At 48.2% G+C, this 27,231-nt stretch overlaps 1 long non-coding RNA gene across 1 annotated transcript in view; it reads left to right on the top strand.

Annotated features, from left to right (window-relative positions):
• The window catches only part of LOC146858899 (uncharacterized), a 117,645-nt gene that overhangs the window by 71,145 nt on the left and 19,269 nt on the right, over positions 1 to 27,231 (top strand). Inside the window, exon 2 of the long non-coding RNA XR_014980040.1 lies at positions 27,175 to 27,208. This is a non-coding gene — a long non-coding RNA (uncharacterized LOC146858899). The remainder of the gene's footprint in view (positions 1 to 27,174; positions 27,209 to 27,231) is intronic.

Below are 27,231 nucleotides of genomic sequence, written 5' to 3'. Positions count from 1 at the left end.
TTTGGTTTATTTGGAGTTTGCAAACCCCAAAGCCAGAGGACTCGTGTATTCACGAGACTATCGTCATCGATAATCCTTTGAAGTTTGGAACTAGACTAGTGAGCGAAGATGCCTGGTGCTAGTGTATTTGGTAATTGGTTTTGTTTGAGTTGTGGAAGGGATTCCCAATTAGAGGATTCATGTCCGGTTCCTCCAATTTGAACTCCAACTTATGAGCTTTATGTAAAACATGGCGTGGGCCCCATTGCATATAATGAAGTATGGATCCGATACACCAGAAAGGACGGTGTTTTAAAATGGCCCCAAAATGGTAGTTTCGATACAGATATCTTAGATAATTTGGAAGTTAAATTGTTTCTTTCCGCCTATGGCGAAAGGAAGCAAAACAGAAGGAAATTAAGCTAGCGAAAAGAAATAAGAGAGAAAGAGGTATGTCAGTGATGCAAGCAGCTGTGCAATTTAAAGATAATGAGGAGGAACAAATGAATGAGCAATTGCACAGACAGCGCAAACTAGGGATTGATAAATGTTACCCTGTTTTGTCACCCCTCGTGCAAGATGAGACAAAAGAGAATGAGAAAGATTCCCTAATGTCCCATTTGTTAAGTTCGCCACCCCCGTATGCGCAAAATGCCACCGCACCTCCACAGCTTGTAAATGTGCAGCCTCCAGTAAATATGCCGCAAACCTTCCCGCAGCCGCCAGCTCCTCCTCAGCTGGCTCCTATCCCTGCAGTGCAGCCCTCTCAAGGGCCGCCAGTTTTGCTACCTGTTACCCCCGCGCTTCCTGCGACTTTGCCTAGCACGCCAGCGGCTTCCCCTGGCGCTCCTTCTTGCACTACCCCGGTACCTGTATCTGAATCCGTTTTTCTTCCCTTTGTCTATCCCCCTGTTTCCGCCTCAACTTCTCCTTCAGCACGACAACGACTAGCTAATGTAGTTACTAGTCTAATGTCGCCTCTCTTTGGGTCATCTAGTGCGACTCCTGCCTTACAGCGTAAGCAATTGCGCAGTCAGCTGCCTGGTCCCGACGAGAAAGAGGTGTTAGATCATCTGGCGCGTAGGTGGATTGGTTTCCCTTCACTCTATGATGTGGAATCAGTTGTTAACGTTTTTCACCAATGGGATGCCCCAAAACAGAGGTATGTCTTTGATAAGATGTGTGAATTCCTCTGTGAGGAATTGGAGGATAATGGTGCAAACCCAAACCCACAGGAATTGTGTCGAGTGCGATTTGATTTTGAAAAAGGTACAATTGTGGGTCCCAATGTAGATAAAGCAGTTGCAACTTTACTGTCCTTCAGAAATGGCGATTGTCAGCAATCATTGTTCGAACAGGAACTCCCTGTGGGGAAAAAGGTAAAAGAGCGCCAATATCCGATGCGTGAGGTTTCTCCAGTTTGGAGACCTGCTGATCCAAATGCTGTTCCACCTGTCTTAGCTCATTTTCAGCGTGTTTGGGTGCATGTCCCATGGAAGCGATCTGAGGTGTTAGCACTTAAGCAGACATTGCCTGACCCCCGTAAATACCGGTTATTATAAGGAGTTGTCACAAACTGCAGAATCGTGTGTAATGAATCTGGCTGACATAGATATGCTGTTTGGGAATGTGGTTCCACAGCCTTTATGGGGATCCATTCGTAATGTAGATCACGCTGCAGAATTGGGTAACACATGGGCTAATATCATTGCTGCAGATGCTGGCCAAGTTGGTGGTGCGAAACCTGACCCTTTGGTAGCAGAACTCCCTGGTCGAATTATTACCTACATGAAAACTATAATGCCTGCGATGCGCGTAAATTGGGATAAACTATCCGCATGTAAGCAGAAGAAAGATGAGACAGGGTCTGATTTCTTCACCAGGTTTGAAGAAACGTTTATCGACCACAGTGGTCAAGACATGAGCACTGAAGGTGGCCAATGGTTATTTGTTGATAAATTTGTGCAGAATCTACTTCCCGAGTTGTGTAAAAAATTAAAAGACTCAGAAAGTTCTTGGGCTGTTTCCTCTTCAGCGCAAATACTGGCTACTGCACAGTATTATGAGAATAGAGACAAAGATGAGAAGGATAGAACAGATAAGAAAACGAAAGAACTAAAAACAAAGGTCCTCTTGCAGCAGGCTTATCCACCACGTGGAGGACAGAATAATTATAGGCAGACACAAGGTATCCATCAGCAGCCCCAACAATTTCAGAATAGTCAGCAAATGAATGGGTATTATCAACCACGAATCCCTGTAGGTCCCAACCAATGTTCATATTGCAAAGAGGAAGGTCATTTTAAATATAGTTGCCCTAAATTAATGCAGCGTAACAGTAATGCGTATGGCGCAAGAGGTAGAGGTGGTCAGCAAGCTCCTAGAGGCAGAGGGCGTGGAAATATTCCCCAGAACGCGCGTCCTCTTGCGCCTCAAAATACCATAAATAGCTTTGATCAGCAGGCCAACGCGACTGGTAATACAGCTCAGTACTACAATAATGATTATTATGCAGAAGACGACAATGTAGAGGATAATGATTACTAGGACAGCCGTAGACAGAGAGAGGGAGTTGTTTCAGTGCCAGTGGATCAGAGCGGACCTTATGTTAAAGTAACTACAGCAAATGTAACGGAGCCCTTTCTGCTAGACACTGGTGCTGCAAAGAGTTCAATTATGCATTCAAAACTCCCTGGCGCGCCTTTGTCTGGCGAAATGAATGTTTCAGTAGGTTTTTCTGGCGCCCCAGTTAGGAACCCGATTTCTAATCCTATGTCACTTTCTGTTGGACCTTGCGAGCTAAAAGCACCTCTCATCCTAACAACAGGTTGTGGTGAGAATTTGTTAGGATTAGATTTGCTAAAAAGATTGCATGCCACGCTATATTGTTCTCCCTCAGGAGTACAACTTACATTAGGCAAGAAAGTGATTTCCCCAATGTATTTGTCTAAAAATGCAATGCCACCTGAATTGTCATCCCTTCCGGATGTCCTTTGGGCTACTGGTCCCAATGATGTGGGTCTTTTGGAAATACCGCCATATGTGGTCACTTTAAAGGCCAATGTCAGGTTGCCACGTATTCCCCAGTATAAGATCTCCAATGAAGGTCAGAAAGCGTTGTTACAAATTGTCAGCGATTTGATTAAAAAGGGTGTGATTGAAGAGACAAGAGGCAACGTTTGCAATAGTCCTGTTTTACCGGTCTTAAAACGAACTGACCCTTCACAGCCACCTGTTTACAGATTTGTGATTGATCTTAGAGAGGTTAATAAGATTGTTGTGCCACAGTTTCCAGTTGTCCCTGATATAACTGCCTTGTAAACCATGATTCCAGCCTCCGCTGAATGGTTCTCAGTGATCGATCTGAAGAATGCTTTCTTTAGCATCCCAATTGCAGAGGAGAGCAGAGACATTTTTGGCTTTAGTTTAGGAGGTCGCAGCTTCCGCTTTAAACGCGCTCCTCAGGGCTACTGTGAAAGCCCATCAATATACAGCCAAGCTTTGAAAGCGCAGCTTGATGCACTTGTTTTACCTAGTGGCGCTATCCTCATTCAGTATGTTGACGATTTACTAATCGCCGCGGATACTGAAAAGATTTGCAAAAATGCTACCTTATCATTGTTGCGTCATTTGTCTGCCTTTCATCACAAAGTGTCTCTTTCAAAGCTGCAATATTGTCGACAAGAAGTGACCTACTTAGGTCATCTCTTATCGAAGGAGGGAAGGAAACTGACCCCTGAAAGAATTCAAGCCATTGCACAGTTGAGTGTGCCAAGAACACAGAGAGAAGTGCGTGCTTTCTTGGGCATTACTTCATACTGTAGGCATTGGATTCCTAATTTTTCCTTGTTGGCAAAACCTTTGTTAGCATTAACATGCAAAGACACACCGAATCCTATCCCATGGTCTGAAGAGTGTCAGAAAAGCTTTTTGGAATTGCGTAATGCATTATGTTCAGCTCCTGTGTTGGGTACCCCTGACTACAGCAAGCCTTTTACATTGTATGTTCACGAGAAAGATGGTTGCGCGTTATCAGTGTTAACACAGCCTTTTGGCGACAGACCAAGTTGTCTGAGAGCCACAGCCGCCGCAGCTAGGTCTATTCGACAGTCTGCTGGCCTAGTAATGGATAACACATTGATTGTTATGGTTCCACATGCTGTGGACACATTGTTAAACAGGACCAAGACACAACACTTAACTAGTGCGCGATTATCTGGTTATGAGCTGACACTGTTAGCAAATCATATACACAAAGAGATGCAACACGTTGAATCCAGCTACACTATTACCAATTCCAGCAGACCTAGATGAGATTGAGCAACATGATTGTCTTTTCAGAACAGAAGAAGAGACGAAAGGGAGAGTAGATCTTAAAGATACTCCCCTGACTGAGTGTGATGGTACCTTATGGGTGGATGGTTCGTGTTTTAAGCTTCCGAATGGTGATACGACTGCTGCATATGCTATCACGACTTTGCACACGATTGTGGAAACTGCGCGTGTGCCACAAAATTCGGCTCAAACAGCAGAATTAATTGCCCTTACGAGAGCATGCGTGTTGTCTGAAGGAATGAAAGTGAACATATATACGGATAGCCAGTACGCCTTTGGCGTGGCTCATAGTTTTGGGCGATTGTGGAAAGAACGTGGATTCCTGACTTCGCATGGAGCTAAGATTCAGAATGGCAAGTTGGTGAATGATCTCCTTGAGTCACTGACCCTACCCTCACAAGTTGCGATTATGAAATGCAGTGCGCACAAGAAAATCACTGATGTTGTTGGTCGTGGTAATGCGTTTGCTGATGAAGTCGCGAAAGAAACAGCAAAAGATGTAAAGACTCGAATGTATGTTGCAGGCCCTGCCAGATGGGTTGGTGATGTTGGAATGTGTGAAAACACAATAGAGAGTGTAAAGTCCCTTCAAGCTGAAGCCACAGAGAAAGAGTTGAGCAAGTGGAGAGAAAGTATGGGTAAGTTGGATGAGAATGGTTGTTGGATTGATTTGTCAGAACATAGGCGATGGTTGTTACCTGATGCATATGTGCTTCCAGTGGTTACTATGGCACATGGAATGGCACATATCAGTACGAATGGAATCTGTAAGTTGTTGGCTCCAGTATGGCAGAATGCTGGAATTCCTAAGTGTGCAGAGAATGTGGTCAAGAATTGTATGGTATGCTTAAAGTGCAACCCTGGTAGGGGAACCCCAACTCCAGCTGGTCATTTTGCGCCTCCATCATATCCATTTGAAGTTTTGCAGCTAGATTTTATCCACATGGAAAGATGCAACAACCTGAAATATGTATTGGTGGTTGTTTGCGCTTTCTCAAAATGGATAGAGGCCTATCCTCTAAAAGATAACACTGCTCTGTCCACAGCCAAAGCCCTTGTGAAGGAATTTTTCCCTAGGTTTGGAATGCCAAGAATGGTGTGGAGTGATAATGGGAGTGAGTTTTTGGGCCAAGTGATGAAGAATGTGTGTGAGGGACTAGGTATAAAGCAGAAATTTCACGCTGCAAATCACCCCCAATCAGCTGGATTAGTAGAGCGCTACAATGGCGCTCTAAAACTCAAACTGGCCAAAATCCAAGCGAGCTCAGGTCTTAAATGGCCTGACGCTCTGCCTCTAGCACCCCTGTCCACCAGAATGACTGTGCATTCACGAGTGGGACTTAGTCCCTACGAGGTCGTTTTTGGCCGCCCGGCCAATGTATGGGGTGTGCCAAGACCGACGAAATTCAGTGAAATTGAACATCCAGTACTGCTTGATTACTTGTATGAATTGACGGCTAAATTATGTGTTTTACACCAACAGGTGCACGATACTCTTCCCCAGGCCTCTGAGGCTCCAGGACACCCTATCGACCCAGGCACGTGGGTCTTGGTGAAAAATTTTCAGCGCAAGAGCAACGATGAGCCTCGTTGGATCAGCCCTCATCTCGTGCTCCTATCCACAAGATCAGCTGTTCGAGTAAAGGGGAAAAAGAACTGGATCCACGGCGCCCACGTGAAGAGGATACCTTTGCCTCTGCCGTATGACCAGTGGGTCCAGGAGGGTATCGCAGACTCTGAAACAGACACTGTACCTCGTTTTGTACCATTCAGTGATGCACGCATAAAAGGCACAACTTCAGCACAGGAAAGTGACGATATTTTGCAAGAAGCTGTGCCACCGTCAATTCGATTGGACACCACAGAGCCTGAACTCTTGTTTCAAGATCAGACAGTACCTGGCCGTTTTCATTATAATCTAAGACCAAGGCCTATGGACAAATAAATATTCTTTTTCCTTACCCTTTTTATTTTTTGATAACCAGAGCTCTCCCATCTGAAGGACTTTCTTGATTTTTGTTTTTCGAACCACCATCTGGGTTCAGCCGCAGGGTCGCGGTGCCAAGACTTTGGGGTACAGGCCGAAGACGTTAGGTCGACGGTTCTGGTTGGTCTAGGGCGTTCCCTGGACTGACAGGCGTACTCCTTAGCAGAAGATACTCACCCGCCGCGAGCGGCACGATTAGAGGATGGAGTTTTTTAAGATGGAGAGACCCGCTGAGGAAATGAACTTTAAAGCCAGAATGTGTAAAATAATGAAGAGCAAACGTTTTGTATTTTTATGCCTGTTTGTATTATATAGTATGGTAGTGTTTACTGTAGGATTTGTATTCTTCTCCTCTCAAGACCTCATTGCACCCACTGTACAGCCTATACCTCCTCCTACTATCTCCTCACACTCTTTTCACCCTCTGCCTGAACATGAACAAGCTAGACGATCAGAGTTTGTGAATAACTCGTTTATACAGCTCCTGCACCAGCACCAACTAGTCATGAATACAACCAATTGTTGGGTGTGTGGTTTAATGCCACATACCATTAATAAAGGTATTCCTTATCTAGTGCTGCCGTATAGTTACAATGGATCGTCATGGGCATTCCAGACCATGTTTCTCTATGCACTAGATGCGTACTCCCCGCGACAACCGCGTTCCATCAGACCTAGCACCAATAATAAAGCTTTAATGAAAGGAGTTGCCGATATGAGCAGAGATATCGATGCATACTCATCTATTCCCAAAGAAGAGTTGAGAGCTTATGTAGGGTGGAACGCGACCGGGTATAGTATTAGTCTGGGTGAAAGACAGCAAAAAAATCTCATCCCCAATCTGGGTCGTACCCCACATAGGTCGGTTCTGTTTGCAAGGTAATGTTCAGAATCCTAGAGCTCAACTGGGAAGAAGTGACTGTACTGAAACGTACACTTTCCCGTCACAGTTTTCCCCTGCGTTTTTGGCTGCCAAGGGTACATATTTTATCTGCAATGACCGAGCATATACATGGTTGCCCCCGGAATTTCTCGGGCACGTTATATTGCAAATCTGCTACCGCCAACATTTACTGCTGCCTCTGACTATCACAAGACCAGAGTTGTGAGAGGCGTGATTAGTAAGGAGGATACTGCCGGTCAGGAAGCGGGAGATTTCTTTTTGGGTTTCCTGCCGTTTTGGGGACCTATGGTCAATAGTAGGAACCTGAGACAGCTGACTCGTGTGGTTGAATCCACTGTTAATTTTACGGCTGGTGCCCTTGGTAATTTGACAGCTGAGCTCCAGGCGGATCGCCTCATGACTTTGCAGAACCGCATGGTTCTAGACGTCATACTTGCAGACCGCGGTGGGGTATGTAAGGTTATCCAATCTAGTTGTTGCATTTTCATACCAGACAACGCTCCAACAGTTTATCAAGCCATCTCCAAACTACATAAAATATCTGCGTCCATACACGTGGATAAAGGAGATTGGTCACTGGTGGGGTGGTTCTGGGAACTGATATCTGCCTGGGGTTGGAAAGTTCTGATGGTCATTGGAATGATCTTAGCCATCCTTTTCCTGTTCTGTCTGTGCATACAGTGTGCTCCTGCGATATGTGGCCTCTGTGCTACATTATGTGTAAGGAAACCTGTATCGAGGGACGAGCTAAGTAATAGGATGATGCTACAGCAACATCTCCATGACTTCGTGAATATTGACCTAGACTCGGATTGAAATGAGTATAGTTATTGCCTATGTAAGGGCAAAAGGAGGGTCTGTCGTACTTTAGAATTTGGGACCGCGTAGGAGGCAGGGCCCTACCCCTGTCTATCCCGGTATTAGTGAACCGCGAATGGTTAATGCGGTATGTACAAGTGCTTTGTGTAACGTTTTAGCTATGAATGCACTGTGTATACGCTATTATACATCACTACGTGGGTTCCATTTTAGAGCGGTGGCCATCTTATGGTTGCCCTCACATAGGCTACATAGCATGGAGCAAATACGAGCCTTTTAGAGCACATGTGCCTTTCTTTGACTTTTCTGTGACCTGGGCAGCTTGGCTCCGCTGCCCCAGGTCAGTCCGGTCTCACGAGTTCCCCGTCCTCTGGCCACCTGTGATTAGCATCAGGGCTTGACACACCATAAAGTCTTTTCATCCTACACAAGCCTCCTGCTAATCTCTTTCTCACCTGACTGTTCCTGCTTTATGGCTTGTTTTCCAAACAGGAGATGCTCATGTTTATTGGGGCCTATCGATATCTGATGTGGGATCTGAGCCTTGCTGGGTAAATAATTGCAGGCTGGCTTAACTGGAATGTGGGATGGTCATCATGACTCTGCCTTTTCGTTTGTAATGTATACATGTAATGGCCATATCGTAAACTAAGGAATGTATGCCTGAAGCAGGATATTCTGTATTTAAGAAGAAGCCCGTTTCTGTGTCTCCTGAGAACATACACGCTGTTGTACTTCTAGGATACCTGTAATTGGTCTGCAGCCAATAAACTGATCTTTGACTTCACCCAGAAGACTCTGTGTTTCTGTAGGTCTGAAACAGGAAGAACCCGAAGTCATAGGGTGTGTTCCCCTGCACCGCTGGGCTTAAAATACCCAGTACTTCAAAAGTAGATATTTTCTTGTCTAACCATCCAAACCTGCCTCTGCTAGGCTGTGTATTGCTTGTCTGGAGTTTGAGTGACAGGGGCTGGGGAAATTCCAGGAGAAAGGGTGAGTCAGCACAGGGCTGAATAGAGAGATCTCCATGTAGATGGGTGGGAGGAGTTGCACCTGGGACCTGAATAGGGCTGTGCCTTCCCTCCACAATGCTGGCTCCACCTCCTGTGGTGCGTCTGATGGCTCTGCCCTGCACTGTGAAAGAAAAGGAGACATGTAAACAGAGTGCTCCCGGACTGACCAGAACTGGTTTAGACTAGGCAAAGGCCTCTCTGCCTTCAGAGAACAAAGAGAAACTGGGTATAAATATTGGGACCCAAGAACTTTAGATCACTTTGGGACTTTATGTGCACTTTATTCAACTTGTGAAGGATCTCCAAGGGCTTGGAAAAGAGCTTGCCTCCTGCTGAAGTCTCAGAGACTTCACCCACCAGCTCCCCATGAGTTCTTTGGAAGTGCCTACTGTTTTGCAAGGCTTTCTGAGGGACTGCGTGTCACAAGGAGCTGGAAGCGTGACTCACGAGCAAGAAGTGTGGTGCCGCACTGCCGCTTCACAACAAGAAAGCGCCTCGCATCGCCAGAGAAGAGGATCGACATCGCATCAGACACCACTGCATCACCAGGAAGCGTGTCGCATGGCCTGTCGCGGCCCAGAAGAACCGTGGAGTCATTGCAGGGTCCCAGAAGCGCCTCGCCGGAGAAGAGGATTGACGTCGCATCAGATGCCGCCGCATCCGCGGGAAGTGTGTCGCAAGGCCTGTCGCGGCCCGCATCATTGACGAAGCAACTCGCATTGCCGGAGAAGAGGATCGACGCCGCATCACCGGGAAGCGTGTCGCAGGGCCTGTCGCAGCTCGCATTGTGTCCCACCACGAAAAAGACGCCATCTTTGTTTCTTTGCACCAGATCTTCAACGCATCACCGTCCTTGCAACACTTTCGTTGTATTGCGTTACGTATCTTAAGGTAGATTGAACTCTGAGTGTCGCATTTACCATCTTAAGAGAACTAAGCTAATTCTACCATTTTAAGTACAGTATTGTGGATTTTTATCGTTTGTAGTCTTACAACATGTGTGGTGTCCATCTGTAGCATTGTCACTTGATTACTGTACGTGTTCTCAAATGCTTCACACACTGCCTCTGAGATAAGCCTGTCTTCTCGTGCCAAGCTACCAAGGGGGGTGAGCAGGGGTTATTTTAGGAGTGTACCCCCTTACCCTGACTAGACACAAGGGTCCCTATTTGTCACAGGTACCTACCTATGCCAACTAGAGACCCCAAAATCTAACATTGGTGGTTAGCGGTGAGGATTCTGGACTTGCAATTGTGACTCATATACAGTGATTGGTGAACACTACTAGTGAGTGCAGACCAAAACGCGACCACATACTTTTGGTAGATTGTTTTTTCTGGAACTTTCTATTTTTGCAAAGAACTGCCAAGTTTAACCACCATGGAGAAAGCAGAATCCATAGCATCTGTTGATCTTGATTGGGAAGAGGAGAAACTGGAATGCTACACTGTCAGACAGCTGAAGCACTTTTGCAGGAAATTCAAAGTTGCAATGATCGGTCTCTCCAAGAGGGATGAGTACCAGAAGGCGCTGAGAGCCTGGGTCGCAGCTAGTAATACCACTGATGATGATGAAGTAGAGGTTGAGAATGCAGAGTAGCAGCTGGGTGGGCCAGTGGGGAGGAGAGAAACTTCCCCAATCGGTAGCAGTGTTTCTGCCAAAGGCCTGTCTCCGGAGGAGTTGGAGGACAGGAAAAAGTGTAGGATACATGAAATGGAGCTGACCAAGCTCAAATTAAACGGGCAGTTGGAATTTGAATTGCAAACTAGGAAATTGGCCCTAGAAGAGAAGAAAATGCAGTTTGAACATGAGAAGGTTTTGAGGGAGTTGGAACTGAAGGCCAAGAGCTTAGAGATTACTCCCTCTGGAGGCAGCACACCATCATTGCCTGTTGAATCCAGGGTGTATATTCCTAAGGATGTGGTTAGAGAGTTTTATAAGAATGATGACATTGGGCAGTGGTTCAAGGCCTATGAGGTAGCCATGTCTTCCCACCGAGTCCCTGAGAAGGATTGGGGGGCGGGGTTGTGGGGGCGGTTCCTTAGTGAGGGGCAGGATACACTGTTAGACTTGCCTTCTGATGTCCATAATTCTTATAGCCACATGAAAGATGCATTAATGTCCAGGTATGGTTTGACCCCTGAATTGTATAGACAGAGGTTCAGAGGTTGCAAGAAGATAGAGAACAGTACCTTGGTGGAATATGTCACTTTTTTCTGCAGAGCACAGGATGGTTGAGTGAAGGGTATCAAAGTGGATGATTTTCAGGGGCTCCTTGATTTGATTGCATGGGAGCACTTGTCAAGTAATTGTTTTCCAGAGCTACGCCAGCACCTGATTGATAGCAGGCTGACTAAACCTAGGAAGTTTGCTTAGGAGGCAGACTGCTGGGTCAGTACTAGGGTCCACAAGGGTCATGTGGGAGATTCAGCCAAGAGTGGGCAGGGTCCCCAGCAGAAGAGGGGGGGGGGGGAACAAGGGTAAACAGAGGGAGTTCCAAAGAAGGCCCCAAGGGAAAGGTTCCCAGCCTCCCCCCCCCCCCCCCCCCAGAAACCATCAGGGGCCTGACAGGTCCACCTGTTCAAGGGGTACCCCTGAAGTGCTACAAGTGTGGAGACCTGGGTCATAAAGAGAGTGATCCCAGGTGCCACCAGTTTGGAAAGACAGCACCCCCTGGAGCAGCCCCCCCAGCAGATGGCTAGTGTAGCCCTGGGTGGGGAGATGGGTGCCCAAGGTGGGTGGGGTCCCGTAGAGATGTCCCTTGTCTCTTTAGGAGACTGTGAGGTGGTCCCCAGGACCCAACTGCCTGACAACACTAAGAAATACAGGCAGTGGGTGACCATCAATGGGCATAGAGTGGAGGCTCTTAGAGATACGGGAGCCAGTGTAACAGCTGTCAAGTGTCATCTGGTATCTCAAGAGCAGGTTGTCCCCAATGCATTCTATCCAGTTGTTGCCGCTGACAACACAGAGAGCAGGGTGGCTCAGGTTCCCATTGAGTGGGGGGGGGGGGGGGGGAGGGGCTCTGGTACTCTTCAGGTAGCTGTGAGGCCCGCCATGCCTGTTGACTGTTAGGGAACGACTCGGAGAGCTCACCTTGGGTGAAGGTGGAGCATAGTGCTCACTTGGAAATGTTGGGTCTGCCTGACTGTGCGTGTGTCACCACACGGTCCATGGCAGCCAGCAGGGGTTCTCAAGAGGACCTGGAGCCTGAAAGAGGGGCCCAGGTGCCTGCCTTAGAGAGAGAGGAGGCAGGGGGCGCGGGAAACCAGCCCCCGAAGTTCCCACGATCCAGGAGGAAGCAGACCCTGAGGGGGATGCCCTGGAGCCTACAGGGGAACAGGTAGCCGAACTGGGGGACTTGCCTGAGCTGACCCATTGGCAGCAGGAAGGAGGACTCACCAGGGAGGAGTTCTGTGAGGAGCAGAACAAGTGCCCTTCTCTCGTGGGTCTGCGGCAGCAGGCTGCAGACCAGGCAGCAGGTAATCAGTCTGGGTCACATTGGGTCTACTGGGAGAATGGTTTCCTGTATAGTGAGCCTAAGGTTGCTGAGCCTGGGTCAGCCCGTGTGCTGGTGGTACCCCAGCGCTTCAGAGCCTTCCTACTGGGGCTGGCTCATGATGTGCCATTGGCAGGACATTTGGGGCAGGACAAGACCTTTGAGAGGCTTGTCACCCACTTTTATTGGCCCCAAATGCGCAGGAGTTCAGACACTCACTGAAGGACATGTCAGACTTGCCAGGCAAGTGGAAAGAGTGGGAGGAAGCAAAAGGCTCAGTTCCAGCCATTCCCCGTGGTCAGCACCCCCTTTGAACAGGTGGGTATTGACATTGTGGGGCCACTGGACCCCAAGACAGCCCTGGGCAGCAGGTTCATCCTGGTCTTGGTGGACCATGCCACCTGGTACCCAGAAGCCATACCTCTGAGGACAGTGACGGCCCCCGTGGCAGGACAGGCACTGATGGGAATTTTCTCACGAGTAGGATTCCCTAGAGAGGTGGTGTCTGACCGAGGTACCAACTTCATTTCTAAGTATATGAAGTCCCTGTGGCAGGAGTGTGGGGTAACCTACAAGTTTACCACTCCTTACCACCCCCAAGGAAATGGGTTGGTTGAAAGGTTCAACCAAACCCTGAAAGGCATGATTATGGGTCTTGAGGAACCTACAAGGCGTAAGTGGGACATCCTCTTACCATGCCTGCTCTTTGCATACCCTGAGGTGCCACAGAAATCTCTAGGGTACAGTCCCTTTGAGTTTCTCTATGGTCACCCAGCGAGAGGACTGCTGAGTTTGGTCAAAGAAGGCTGGAAGCAATCTCCCAGGATGTATATAGCTACATGCTGGCCTTTAGGAACCAGGCTAGGCGTTTCAGGCAACTCGCTGAGGAAAATCTGGAAGCCAGCCAGGACGAGATGAAGCGGTGGTACGACCGGAATGCCACTCTGGTAGAGCTACAGCCTGGTCAGAAAGAGTGGGTCATGGCCCCAGTGGAGCCCTGCGCGCTCCAGGAAAAGTGGACCGGACCCTTTGAGGTTGTCAAGCGCAAAAGTCTGGTTACCTACTTGGTGGACTTGCAGTCTCCCAGGAACCCCTTGAGGGTCCTGCATGTCAACCGCCTGAAGCCCCACTTGGAGAGGTCCCAAATGGGCATGCTCTTAGCGACAATTGGTGGAATGGAGGAGGAGACCGAGCCTCTTCCGGACGTCCTGTCGGCGACAGAGCAAGATGGGTCAGTGGATGGTGTAAACCTTTCTTCCACCTTGACCCCTGAGCAACAGAATGACTGCCGCCAGTTGCTGGGACTGTTTTCTGATCAGTTCTCCCTGATTCCCGGTGTCACTGATTGGTGCGTCCATGATGTGGACACTGGGGATAGTACACCTGTGAGGCACAACACCTACAGGGTTACTGACAGGGTGAGAGCTTGCATCAAGGAGGAGGTCTCCACGACACTTGCATTAAGGGTGATTGAGTCCTCTAACAGTCCTTGGGCCAGCCCAGTGGTCTTGGTCCCAAAGGCTGCCGCACCGGGTGCCACGCCAGAACTCCTGTTCTGTGTGGACTACCGAGGGCTCAATTCAGTCACCAGGACTGACGCGCACCCCATCCCCAGAGCTGATGAGCTCATGGATCGGCTAGGGGCTGCACGGTACCTCAGCACGTTTGACTTAACGTCTGGGTACTAGCAGATTGCCTTGACTGATGGGGCAAGAGAGAGGTCAGCATTCTCCACACCAGATGGGCACTACCAGTTCCGGGTTATGCCCTTTGGGATGAAGAATGCCCCTGCCACCTTTCAGAGGTTGGTCAACCAGGTGTTGGCTGGACTAGACGAGTTCAGTGCCGCCTACCTGGATGACATCGCAGTGTTCAGCGCCAGTTGGGAAGAACATCTGCGCCACCTCTGAGAAGTGTTGATGGCGCTGCGGAGGGCAGGCCTCACGATCAAGGAGAGCAACTGCCAGATCGGGCAGAGTTCCTTGGTGTACTTGGGACACCAGGTTGGGAGTGGCCAGGTGGCAACCCTGCAGCCCAAGATTGAAACCATCCTGGCTTGGGAGCCCCCCAAAACCTAGACAGAGGTGAGAGCCTTTTTAGGACTCACGGGTTACTACAGGAGGTTTGTAACGGGGTATGGCAACATTGTTGCACCCTTGACCGCGCTGACTTCCAGGAAGCAGCCCAAGAAAGTGATTTGGACTGACACCTGTCAGCAGTTTTCAGGCCCTCAAAAGCTTTCTATGTGCACGGCGCCTGTGCTCTTGGCACCCAACTTCTCCAGAGAGTTCATAATACAAACAGACGCTTCAGAGCATGGGGTGGGAGCTGTTTTGGCACAGATGAATGAGGAGGGCCTAGATCAACCCGTAGACTTCATCAGTAGGAGGTTACTCCCACGGGAACAGACCACAGGCCCCTCAGATGGTTGATGCAGATGAGCGGTGAGAATCCAAAGCTGTTGAGGTGGTCCATTTCCCTACAGGGGATGGATTTCACGGTGGAACATCGCCCTGGTACAGAGCACGCCAATGCTGATGGTCTGTCCAGATTTTTCCGCCTTAGTGATGAGAACTCCCAGGAGGTAGGGTAGTTCTCCTCACATTTCAGCTGGAGGGGACACGTGTTAGACCTGGCACCTTGGCGTGGGTCTCCCTTCAATTTTTTGCTGTTGCCTCATGTGTTTTTGCTGGTGTTAGATGCTTTGGGCACTGTGCCACTGCTGTCCAGTGCCACAGTGCAAGTGCTCCCTATTATAAACTGATGTATGGATTAGTGATTCCATGATTGGCTGGTTTGGTTTACCTGTCAGACCCTAGTAAAGTGCACCAGGAGTGCCCGGGGCTGGTTATCCAAATGCTGCTGGTGGGCTTGCAGCACTGGTTGTGCCACCCACAGAAGCAGCCTGTAAAAGTGTGTCTAAGGCTTGCCATTGCAGAGCCTGTGTGCAGTCTGGTACTGCCATGCTGACAGGGCAAGTGCACCTACTTGCCAGTCCCTAAACTTTCCCTTTTCTTCATATCAGACACCCCTACGGTAGGCCCAAGGGCAGGGTGCATTGTAAGTATAAGGTAGGACAAGCCCTGATGTGTGTGGCATGTCCTGAATTACAGCCATTTTTGTTTTTCAATATTGCAAGGCTACCTGTTCCCCATAGGCCAGAATGTGCAGTTTGATTATTACACCTTATAATCCTAACTGACCTAGGGAACATGGTAGAAATTCGAGTTTAGTATGCCTGAACTCAGACTGATAAAATACATCTTTTAGTGAAGTTGGATTTAACATTCTGTGTTTGAAAATACCACTTTTAGAAAGTAGGTATTTTCTTGTCTAACCATCCAAACCTGCCTCTGCTAGGCTGTGTATTCCTTGTCTGGAGTTTGAGTGACAAGGGCTGGGGAAATTCCAGGAGACCGGGTAAGTCAGCACAGGGCTGAATAGAGAGATCTCCATGTAGATGGGTGGGAGGAGTTGCACTTGGGACCTGAATAGCGCTGTGCCTTCCCTCCACAATGCTGGCTCCACCTCCTGTGGCGCATCTGATGTCTCTGCCCTGCATTGTGAAAGGAAAGAAGGAGTCATGGACTAGGCAAAGGCCTCTCTGCCTTCAGAGAACAAAGAGAAATTGGGTATAAATATTGGGATCCAAGAACTTTAGATCACCTTGGGAAACAAGAAGAAATCTTTGCTGAGGAGTGGAACCAGAAGAAACTGAGGAGAGACTATCCCTAAGCTGAAGTGCTGCTTGGGGGATTGGCCTGCAGTGGTTGCCTGACTGTCAAAGAAAGGAGAAAGGAGAAGTTTCAGGGACAACAGACTTCACCCACCAGCTCCCCAAGAGTTCTTTGGAAGTGCCTACTGTTTTGCGAGGCTTTCTGAGGGACTGCGTGTCACAAGGAGCTGGAAGCGCGACTCACAAGCAAGAAGCGTGTCGCCGCACTGCCACTGTCGCTTCACAACGAGAAAGCGTCTCGCATCGCCGGAGAAGGGGGATCGACGTTGCATCAGATGCCGCCGCATCACCGGGAAGCGTGTTGCAGAGCCTGTCGCGGCCCAGAAGAACCGTTGAGTCATCGCAGGGTCCCCGAAGCGCCTCGCATCACCGGAGAAGAGGATCGACGTCGCATCAGACGCCGCCGCATCCCCGGGAAGCGTGTCGCAGGGCCTGTCGCGGCTCACATCGCTGTCGAAGCAACTTGCATCACCGGAGAAGAGGATCGACGTCGCATCAGACGCTGCCACATCACCGGGAAGCGTGTCGCAGGGCCTGTCGCGGCTCGCATCATTGCCGAAGCAACTCGCGTCGCCAGAGAAGAGGATCGACATCGCATCAGACGCTGCCGCATCACCGGGAAGCGTGTCGCAGGGCCTGTCGCAGCTCGCATCGTGTCGCACCAAGAAAAAGACGCCATCTTTGTTTCTTTGCACCAGATCTTCAACGCATCACTGTCCTTGCAACACTTTCGTTGTCTTGCATTACACATCTTAAGGTACATTGTACTCGGAGTGTCGCATTTACCATCTTGAGAGAACTAAGCTAATTCTACAATTTTAAGTACAGAATTGTGGATTTTTGTCATTTGTGGTCTTGTGTTAAATCTATGTAAAAGATACTTATTTTTATAATACAACTTGTGTGGTGTCCATCTGTAGTGTTGTCACTTGATTACTTTATGTGTTCACAAATGCTTTACACACTGCCTCTGAGATAAGCCTGTCTGCTCGTGCCAAGCTACCAAGGGGGTGAGCAGGGGTTATTTTAGGAGTGTACCCCCTTACCCTGACTAGACGCAAGGGTCCCTATTTGTCACAGGTACCTACCTATGCCAACTAGAGACCCCCAAATCTAACAATCTTTTCTCCTTCTGTATTGTTTAGGAAGACCATCTTACCAAGACCGGAGGTAAGGCGTTGGCAGTCTGCTAATAAGTGGTGGCCCTATTGCTGCTCTTTTTCATACAGCATTTCTCCTCTTGCTCTTCTTATATGGTGGGAGCACATCCCCTGTGACTTGAGCAGAAGCCTGTTTACCTGAAGTTTGGTAATGTATGTGGGATCTGAGGGGGAAGCTTTGTAATTTGTTTCTACTCTAGGGATGAGCTCACTTGCCTTTTAAGATGCCCGGTGCTGGTGCGAGCATCCCCTTTAGTATTGGCACGAACCGTTTAGACCATTCAGATCTAAAAAAGGTTTCTATAGTCTTCTTCCTCTAGAATGGTATGCAAAAGTGGGGCCTTTGAATAACTCCATAGTAATTGACTGTGCCATTGGGGAGGGGAGGTGCCCCGAATAGGAAAGGCTCCAAGTCTGCATCCCCTGGCGAGCCCACATCATAATTCTCCCAAGGGTTATCCCCTAGATGAGGATAGAAGAGAGCCTCATAGCCCTCAGGAGGGGTGCAAGGACTGGCACTACGGGTGTCAGAAAAGGAATGTGGAGACCCTGGTTGAGAGTGAGAGGAAGGTGATGTAGGAGTCACTTTTCGTGGTGGTGGGGGAGTAGATGCAAGTTGAGGAGGGATAGTGCCAGCAACCTTGAAGCGCTTAGGATGTGGTGCACTGTCTGAAGGAATGCCCAATGCAGACTCCTCTTCAGACACTAGCCTTCTTTTCTTAAGTTATGGGCTTTGAGGTCTTGGGGTCCCGCGAAGATATCTTGCACATCTGTGGATGGATATTTATGTGGTGTTGCCTTTCATCCATCTTTTCCCGCAGTCTAGCTAGAATCAGTTTTGGATGACCTTTGGACCCACTGGCTGATTTTGGGGACAAAGGTGGTTTCAAGGCAGACAAAGCTTTTTGGGCCATCAGCCATTTTAAAGCAGGCTTCGAGGTAAAGGTTATTTTTTGTCCAAAGTGTGTGTCAGCCAGGGTCTTTCAGCCTTGGCTTTTTTGGAGCCAGAAAACCAATGGGGATAGTCTCCTTTGTCTGCATCCCTTTTTGAATCTGAAGTTTTTCCCCGGGGCCAACTAGAGCCCTCAGGCTAGGAGGCACCTAAGACTGCAGAGCCTTGTGCGATAATCTCCATGCCCGTCCCCCATTGGGCGGTTTCCACCTTGGTGCATGCTTGTTTGGATTTGTGTGAGCGCTAATCCTTACTCCCAATTTCTTTTTTTTAATTAATACATGCTCGGTAGACAGTACAGTCAGGAGATAGTTACATCGGATTACCATATCTTCTTTTCTTCGCCATCAATGGTAAATCGTTCTTTACGGTAGTAACTCAATACATGTCTTAACAATCCCTACACTATAAACCTCTATAGGACTGCCAGGCTCCCCATATCTTCTCTCATTTCCTCGGGCACCCCCTACTCTTGTATATCGTTTGTTCTTCTTGCCAGCACCAATCCAAATCAGATTTCCACTCGCCTATTGTTGGGATGCCGGTTGCCCCCCCACTTCCTTGCAACATTACATTCTGCCACTCCCAGTGCCAATGCCAGTCATTGTCTTCTGTGTCTGGGCCAGTCTTCCTCCCTAGTGATCCTAAGTATAAACCATTTTGGTGGAAGCGGTACCTCTAGCCCCGTAACGTCTGCCACGACTTCCCCCACTCTGTGCCAGAATTCTAGCAACTATGGGCAGTCCCATAGCAAATGAAAGAAAGTTCCCTCCAGACCACACCCTCTCTGACACGGTGTCCTCAGTCCACCACATTCAGTGTAACACCATTCTGGGATAATATACTCGGTGAAAGACTTAACTGAATCAGCCAAAATCTTGCCCTTATCGCCACTTCTCTTGGGCCCTGCAGTGCATACATCTACTCCTCATCTTCCAGCGAACCAATATCACCCTCACAGGTTGCTCTCCATGGACTTAATATTTCAGGGGTGTTAGTAATTCGTTTTTTAAATAGCAAGGAGATGGCTTTTTCGTGTAGTGGCTCAGTCAGTATTCAGTCTTCCAAGGTCTCCCCTTCGGTGAGATAGTTCCGTTGGGCATGTCCTAGATGCAGGTACCGCAACCATTCCCCTTTTACCATCTCAAATTCAATTTGCGGGGTCGTGAAAGTGATGTAACCCTGACCCCTCCATATATCTCCCAAATTCTCAAGGCCCAACAGTTCCCATTTAACGAGCCCCCGTAGTTCGCTTACTTTTTTCAACTTAGAACTGTCCCAGAGTGGGGTCATCCTTGTAAGCTTCCCTTCCCAACCCAATATTTCGTGGCCGCATGCCAGGCCAGAGCCACTGTCTGGGTGTGCTGTGGCAAGCTTCTTACCCATGACTAATCTGTCTACCCTATACGCTGGTACGCCTAGCCCACTAAGGATCAAAAACAGAAGTAACTCTAAATGAAAATCGAAAAGTGTGCTGGCAAGGGGAGCGAGACGGAAGTTTTTCCACTGGCTGGCTGAAAGAGTGGAGGATGCAACGTGGAAACGAAAAGGCAAGATTACACAGGTTTAAAAATGAAAAATGCACAACAAACAGCATTTATTAAAGTGTGAGATTGCAGCGTTTTCCGATATAGAATTTAAAAAACATAATTAAGCTGCTCTCCATTTGGAAATTAACACTCCTGTTTGTAATTAGGCACTCTGGAAGATGATTGAACCGCAGTGTCACGTGGTCAGTCGAAAGGCCGAGACATTTACCCATGGACGAGCCTCTGGAAGAGGAGAAACAAATTGGGTTTTCCCTTACCTGTGTGCAGATTTCCATGGAAATGAAAGTGCTGGAAACGGCTTTCAGCAGGTGTTGGTGTGCTTTTCTTCAATAAAGGGAGGTGGTGTTTGGAGAGATATGAATACACGTATATTTTTTCCACTAGCAGAACTGTAACTGGCTTCAGTCATGTTTTTCCGCTCATGCACAGAAATACCTAAAGGTGCTTGTCTCTGACTTCTCAAACCTCCTTTTCACACTTAGCTTCTGAGATGAGAAACAATTGATTAGCGTGCTCAGCTGCAATGCTTACATACTAGTTGTAATCTGAATGCGGTCATCTTTTTGCCAGGGAGTCAATCTTTGGACACCTCTATGCATGCGCCCTTTGCTTGAAGTTAGTATGTTATCAGTTGCAGACCTCTGTGTGCAGAACTATGAATTTGTGTCTGTGCTCTAACCCAGTTTGCAAGGACACACACTAGCCGACTGAATTTGTAATTTACAGGCTTAAAAGCGTGAGAGCAGATCGTCTTAAGAGTCTTGGACATGATGCATTTTATGATTGCTACAGCAAATCCGGGGTTGGAGGCCACGGAATATCTAGCAATAGTCAATCAAGGTCGCTAAACAAAACAGATGAATCCAGAACAGAAGAACTAAACCTGTGGACTGGTGAAGATGACAAATGCTTAAAAGTCCTTAGTAGGAATAGCAAAGTGTGCATATATTCATAGTGGATACTGGATGACTGGCATGCACCCCGAACATTTGATTACTTCAAGCAATTGTCCAGCAATGAGAAGATGTCTAGATTAAAAATAGTAGTTGATAAAGAATTGCTAATAATTTACTAAAGTCTAGTGTGGCTCTTCCACAAGGGGTTAAATTACATTTCCAGATTTACTCTAATCAATTTATCCCATATGGATATCTTGACAATATTGCAGATTCTGGCACATGTGGACAAATCTAGAGCTTTCAGGGACGGATATTTTGGTAGTAGGAACTAATCTTAACTAACTTTTCAGACTTTGTTGCCTGCAAAGATCGCCACCAAAGGCTACTACTTGAAACCCTAGAACTTTACAAAGTGCCATTTCAGGTATCATTTTTATGGACAAAGATTTAGAAATGGGGGACGTGGTTTAGTACCAATCAAGATGGCTGCACTTTAAGAGCGCTCTGGGATGCAAGCTAAATTATCTGCCCACATCGGCACTTAGAGAGTGTGCCTCGATTCTCTCCGCCCCAGGCACTACTGGGGACGTTTGAGATCGAATCTCGCCCAGAGAAATAAGGTTTGGGTGATCTGGGAGTCGACTGTCGATGCCCCAGTAATCCAGACCGGCTTGTTCTGGGGGAGTGCTCAATGATCCAGCGGCCAGGTGAGGGGGTGGGTGATGTGTGGAGACTGCCAACGTGGATGCCCCCTGAAGTTGTAGCCAGGTGAGCGCACTCCTGTTCCCCGGATGAGACTTGCAGTGTCAAACATTCGCAATGACCACCAGATTCAAGCTACTCCATTGCATATAGAGTGCATTTGGGCATGAACAGTAGTGCCAGTGGGGTATTCCTCCCCCACCCCTTTTGCTCTCTTGCTGTTTTATAAGCAGGACATGGTGAAACCAAAGGGACAACCATAAACGTAATCTAATAAAATGGACAAGTATGTTGCAATTAAGCAGTCAATGGAGGGGGCTGGCTCAGGTACAGAGACGCCGGAATCGGCTGAACCCTCACCTGGGGACATTATGGCAGCAATCCACGAGCTTAGAGGTACTCTAGAACTCAAAATCAACACAGTGACAGAAGACGTTAGTCTTCTACGGGTGGACTTTAAGAAAATGTCAGAAAATCACGACAGCTGAAGCAAATATTCATACATTACAAACTACTTCCAAAACATTGGAAGACCAGGTTCGACATATCGCGTAGCAAAAAAAGATTATGGCGGCTAGACTGACTCGAGGACCAGGAGGGCAGGACCCAACGTGACATCAGTGTGGTTGGGGTCTCCAAGGGGGTGGGGGGCCCAGAGTCGACACATTCATCAAAGATCTGATCGTCACACTCTCCACCCCAAGCGCCTCTCCATTTTTTCCTCTGTTAAGGGGCGCACATGGCACCAGTGCTGCTGCCGAACCGCCCCGAACGATTATTGCTAGAATTTTCAATCACCGTAACAAGGATGCCATACTCCAGGCTGCCCGCTCCCAGGGGGATTTGAGGTATGAGAATGCTGCAGTGCGGTCCTTCCCGGACTTTACGCTGCAGGCGCAGCACCAATGCCACAGCTTTGACGAAGTAAAGAGAGCAATCCGTGCTAAAGAACTCAACTTGTTCTTGCCAAACTGTGGGTGGTGGTGGAGGGTAAATCCTGGCATTTCGCCACACCAGTGGATGCCTGGGAATGGCTGGAGGGTTGGCGCACCCCGGGACGGCGGGACAAACTTGAGGGGGCGCCTCCTGGGCCGAAAGGGAGGCGACTTGGCACAACAGAAAGATGGACAATCCACAGAGGGTGCAGAGGTGGAGGTTCCCTAATTGAAACAGCTGGCTGAAGGATAAGTACCCCTTGCTTAGCACTGCTGCTCCCACTGGGTTAGACTAAGTTGGAGAGGATATAATTGAGGACAGTTTGGACCATTGTACTGTACCCTTGGATGGCCCTTGGGAGCAAGGGGTGGCGAAAGTGTATCATGTTTTTGGGGGGTTGTCTGTGTGGAGAAAAGTTAAGGTTGTCACACGGTTGCCCTCTTTGGAATTTGGGAGGCCGACACCACAACATGTTCTATGAGTAACTGGTGCAGGGGACAAGTTATTGAAGTTACAAGGGGCTTACGAATGGCTTATGAGAATCTCTGGGCATCTTGGTGACACCAGCTAACCCTTGGCATGTTAGTTATGTTTAGGGTGACAGGCACTATGCAAATTGGGGCGGTGTGCATTTTAAAGCCTACAGTGCAGGGTAGCAGGGAGGGGGAAGTTTCAAGGGGACCCACAGTTCTGTTCTGTTTGTAAAGTTCAGCACAGTGTAACGTGGATTTGCTCAGTTATATGGCAAAACAAGGGGCGGGGCTCAGATCACACAGGGTGGAGTGCAGATCATAGGCACGGTTACGTGATGGGCAGGGAGATCTTGCCTCCCAATAAAACATTATTTCGATTTTGAAGGCCATGACATGGAATGTCAATGGCCTCAGTAGCAAAATGGAACGAAACCTCACATTGCAATTTATCCACATATATGCCACAGAGCTAGTCCTGTTACAGGAAACCCACTTGAAAGGTAATGAATATAAAGCACTGGCCCATTGAGGTTACCCTCTGATGGCACTTGCGGTTTCACCTCCAGAGGCTCAGGTATCCTTCTTAAATCATGCGTGCCAGACATGGCGCAATCCTGTGGGTAGATTTGGATACTTGGGAGGCCCAAACACTCAATCTTTGTTCTGTTTATGCAACGCCTAGACTGCAGGGAGAAACTCACTCAGGCCTGGGAGCCTCACTGTTCGAAATGCTGATGGGTACCCTGATACTCGGGGGGCGAGGGGGGGTAGAGGGGGGAGTGAATAAATGACATGATGAACCCTGCGAAGGACAGGCTGACCAGCCTGTCCTTCACAGAGGCCATGGGGTTGGTGAGCTCCGGCATGAGCTCAATCCAACCACGAACCAGTACACCAACCAGTCGGCGAGACATGGTAGTTTCTCCCACCTGGATTATATATTTACTCATCTCATAAGCATGAGCCACTTTCATGGTACGGGCCACCTGGCATGAGGCATCTCTGATCAGTCCCCGGTGGAGTCATTTTCCGTCCCTAATAGCGATTCTGTGTTGCCCCCAAGGATAGCCACCTGGCAGTTAAAAGACAGAAAATTCCAAGATATAATACGAGAACAGAGAGATCACTATTTCCAAGAGAATGTGGGGTCGGTCAACTCTGCTTGTACCTAATGGGAAACTTTCAAAACATTGCTGTGTGGCAATGCTCAAGCCCTCATAGGGGTAAAGAGGAAGGAACAGGCTATCAAGCAGGAGTCGCTAGAGAAAGATTAGTTATTTGGAATTGGAAATAGCGGGGGTGAGGGGAGGTGCCTGACACCCACCCGAGTCATTGTCTATGGCTGCAGCAACAGAAGTTGAGAGACTTGGCGGAAAATAAAGCTCGAGCACAAGCATTGGCTACTCAGAGGTAGCTCTACGATGTAGGCAATAAGGCCAATATGCTTATCGCTTTATTGGAAAAGAGACAGGAGTAAAAACTGGGTGGTAAAAATTAGACCCATACTACTTTGACCCCCTTAGCGGAAGAGTTCGCGAAATACTATGAACAAGCATACTCTTCCACGACTACCCGATCCAGTCAGAATTGCCCTGACCTCCTGAAAGATCTCTCTTCAAGTCCTCTACCTAGAGGACAGGGATGCATGGAACAGGACTTGATTGTTGATAAGATAGAAGGCTAACAGTCCGGTATGGCTGCGGGGCCTAACGGCCTACCTGAGGAGCTCTACAAATATATAGTCGATAAAGTTGCACCTCATATGCTTAGCATCTTCCAATCTGCTCAGCAAAACGATATCCACTCAGCAGATCCCAGACTGGCAAATATCGTGGCCCTTCCCAAGAAAAATAAACTGCCCACAGCCTATAATTCGTATGGGCCTATATTTCTTTTGACTTTAGAGGCCAAGGTACTGGCGAAAGCCCTTGCCAATATACTTATGAAGGTAATACAGTGGTCCATCCAGACCAATCCCTATTTATGCCTCACAGGGCTACCACAGTGAATTGGAGGTGCCTTTATGAGGTATTGCATAGGACAGCGACTCAGGTGGAGGATGCTGTTCTGCTATCATTAGATGCAATAATGGCTGTTGACAGTATAGAATGGCTGCCTTGTCCATTCTTGGATTTGGTCCCAAGTTTTGCTCCTGGATTAGACTTCTATACCATGATCCCATGGCGAGGGTGCAGGTCAACGGTGCACTTTCTCGCCCTTTTACTCTTCATAAGGGTATAAGGCAGGGCAGCCCCTTGACTCAGATGGTCTTCGCCATTGGCTCTGGAACCACTGGCAGCCTGGATCCGACAAGACCCGCTACTGTGGGGCACTCGGCAGACAGCATGGGAGGAAGGATCTCCTGCTATGCTAAAGACATGCTGTTGTATGCTACGTGGCAGCACCTCTCAATAGGTAGAATTCCTCATATTTTTCAACTTTGAGAGTTACTCCATTACCAGATCAACTAGGACAAGTCTCTCATCTTTCTTCTTGCTGGAGAACAGCAGGTTTTAGGCATTTTTGTGACCAGAGATGCTGAGGACTTTCTAAGAAGGAATCCGATTCTTCAATTGGAGCGTCTTAGGAAAAATGAGGCAAACTGGAGGGCACTTCCGCTATCCCTAATGGGAAGGTCCATGCTTTTTAAGATGATGACCTTCCCCTGCATGCTGCATGTGCTTCAAAATAACCCGGACAGGGTGCCACCCGATTTTTTTTTGCAAGCTGAATAGCGAATTGTGTAGACTATTTTGGAATGGGGGCAGCTCACGGATCTCCCTCGACAAGTTACAACCAGGGGGCTCAGTGGGAGTCCGGGCTGGCGATCCCCAACATTCATATCTACGATTGTGCGGCACAACTGACTGCAGTGATTGATTAGGTATTCGGGGATAGAGAGGACCCAGCTTATCGAGGAGCTATGGGGAAGGGGGGGGAGGGGGAGGGGGGTTGCTGCCACCACATACACAAACAGTTGTTAGGGTGTGGAGAGAGGCCAATAAACACCTGGAGCTGGGATGGCAGTTTGACAAGTAGGACTCCGTTATGGGACAGTGAACTCTTGCAGGAAGTTGGGAGCTTGAAAGACTTCCTTAAATGGGGACTGATTGGTATGGAGTGCCTCTGGGACATTTGGAGAGCGGTACACTACTGGCCTTTGAAGACCTACAGGAGGAGTACGAAATGGTGAAAACTGTACAGTTTAAATATCTGCAGTTGGGAATGTGATACAGTGTCATGTGCCAGAGGGGGAGCAGTTGGCAGACTCCACTCTGTTGGAGTGAATATTACTACTAGACCCAATGCCAGCAAAGGCGTGATCTTCTTGATATTTAACAGAATAATGAACAACTCCCCTGACCTGCTACGCTCCCAGCAAGAGGCGGGGGAAGGAGTCATTGGGATTATTGAGGACGATCACTAGGTGGAAGCACTTCAGAGCCCCAGAGAAATAGCCATAAGGGCTCACTTTCGTATGATACAGTTACAAATATTACACAGATCTATTATTGTAGGTCTCTATTACATCGTCTGGGATGGTACAATATGGCCCTTTGCGCTAGGGGATGAGGCATGGTTGGCTCCTTTTTCCATATCTTCTGGGAATGCCCTGTAATTCAAAGACACTGGGATGGGGTGGTACATGTCATGGCCAAGTTGCACGTCTTGGGCTCCCGCTGGAGGTCAAATGGCAGCTGCTATGCATAGTGTTAGAGGATATTTGGCCCAGGTACTCAAAAAGTTGGTTACTGTTGGCAGCAAGGGGGGGGGGGGGGCAAAAAGAAACACTTTTAAGGCATGGGGTGTGAGTAAACCCCCCCTCCCACCCTCAAGTGTCCAGGATTGGGGAAATGATTTAGACTGGTGCCCACAGGCAGAACAGGTGATTTATCACAGTCGAGGCTATCCTACGAAATTTGATAAAGTGTGGGACAAATGGAGCTAGTACAGGGAAACAAAGGTCTAATTAGGGGAGGCTGGGGGGGAGGGGGATTGCGGTCCAAGAGGTAATTGATAACACCTGCATGTAATTACAACTGTACCTCTGTGATCTGTATTATATTTATTAAGAAGTGAACCGGTAATGTTATGCCTCCTGTCTTGAAAAGCCACATTTTTTGCCACTGATTGTACCATTTGATGTGCACTGAACTGTTTAATAAAAAGATTAAAAGATACTTAAAAAAAGTAGATTAAGAAACAATGCTTCTTTGTTTTATGTTTTAGAATGCTACATCACTCGGACTGGAAAAGGGAACTGGTAAGACTTCATTAAGATACTTT

Source organism: Triturus cristatus, chromosome 3_2, assembly GCF_964204655.1.
Source record: "Triturus cristatus chromosome 3_2, aTriCri1.1, whole genome shotgun sequence".
Lineage (NCBI taxonomy): Eukaryota > Metazoa > Chordata > Amphibia > Caudata > Salamandridae > Triturus > Triturus cristatus.
Note: the sequence above shows the minus strand (reverse complement) of the source record. Positions and strands in the feature narration are given on the sequence as shown.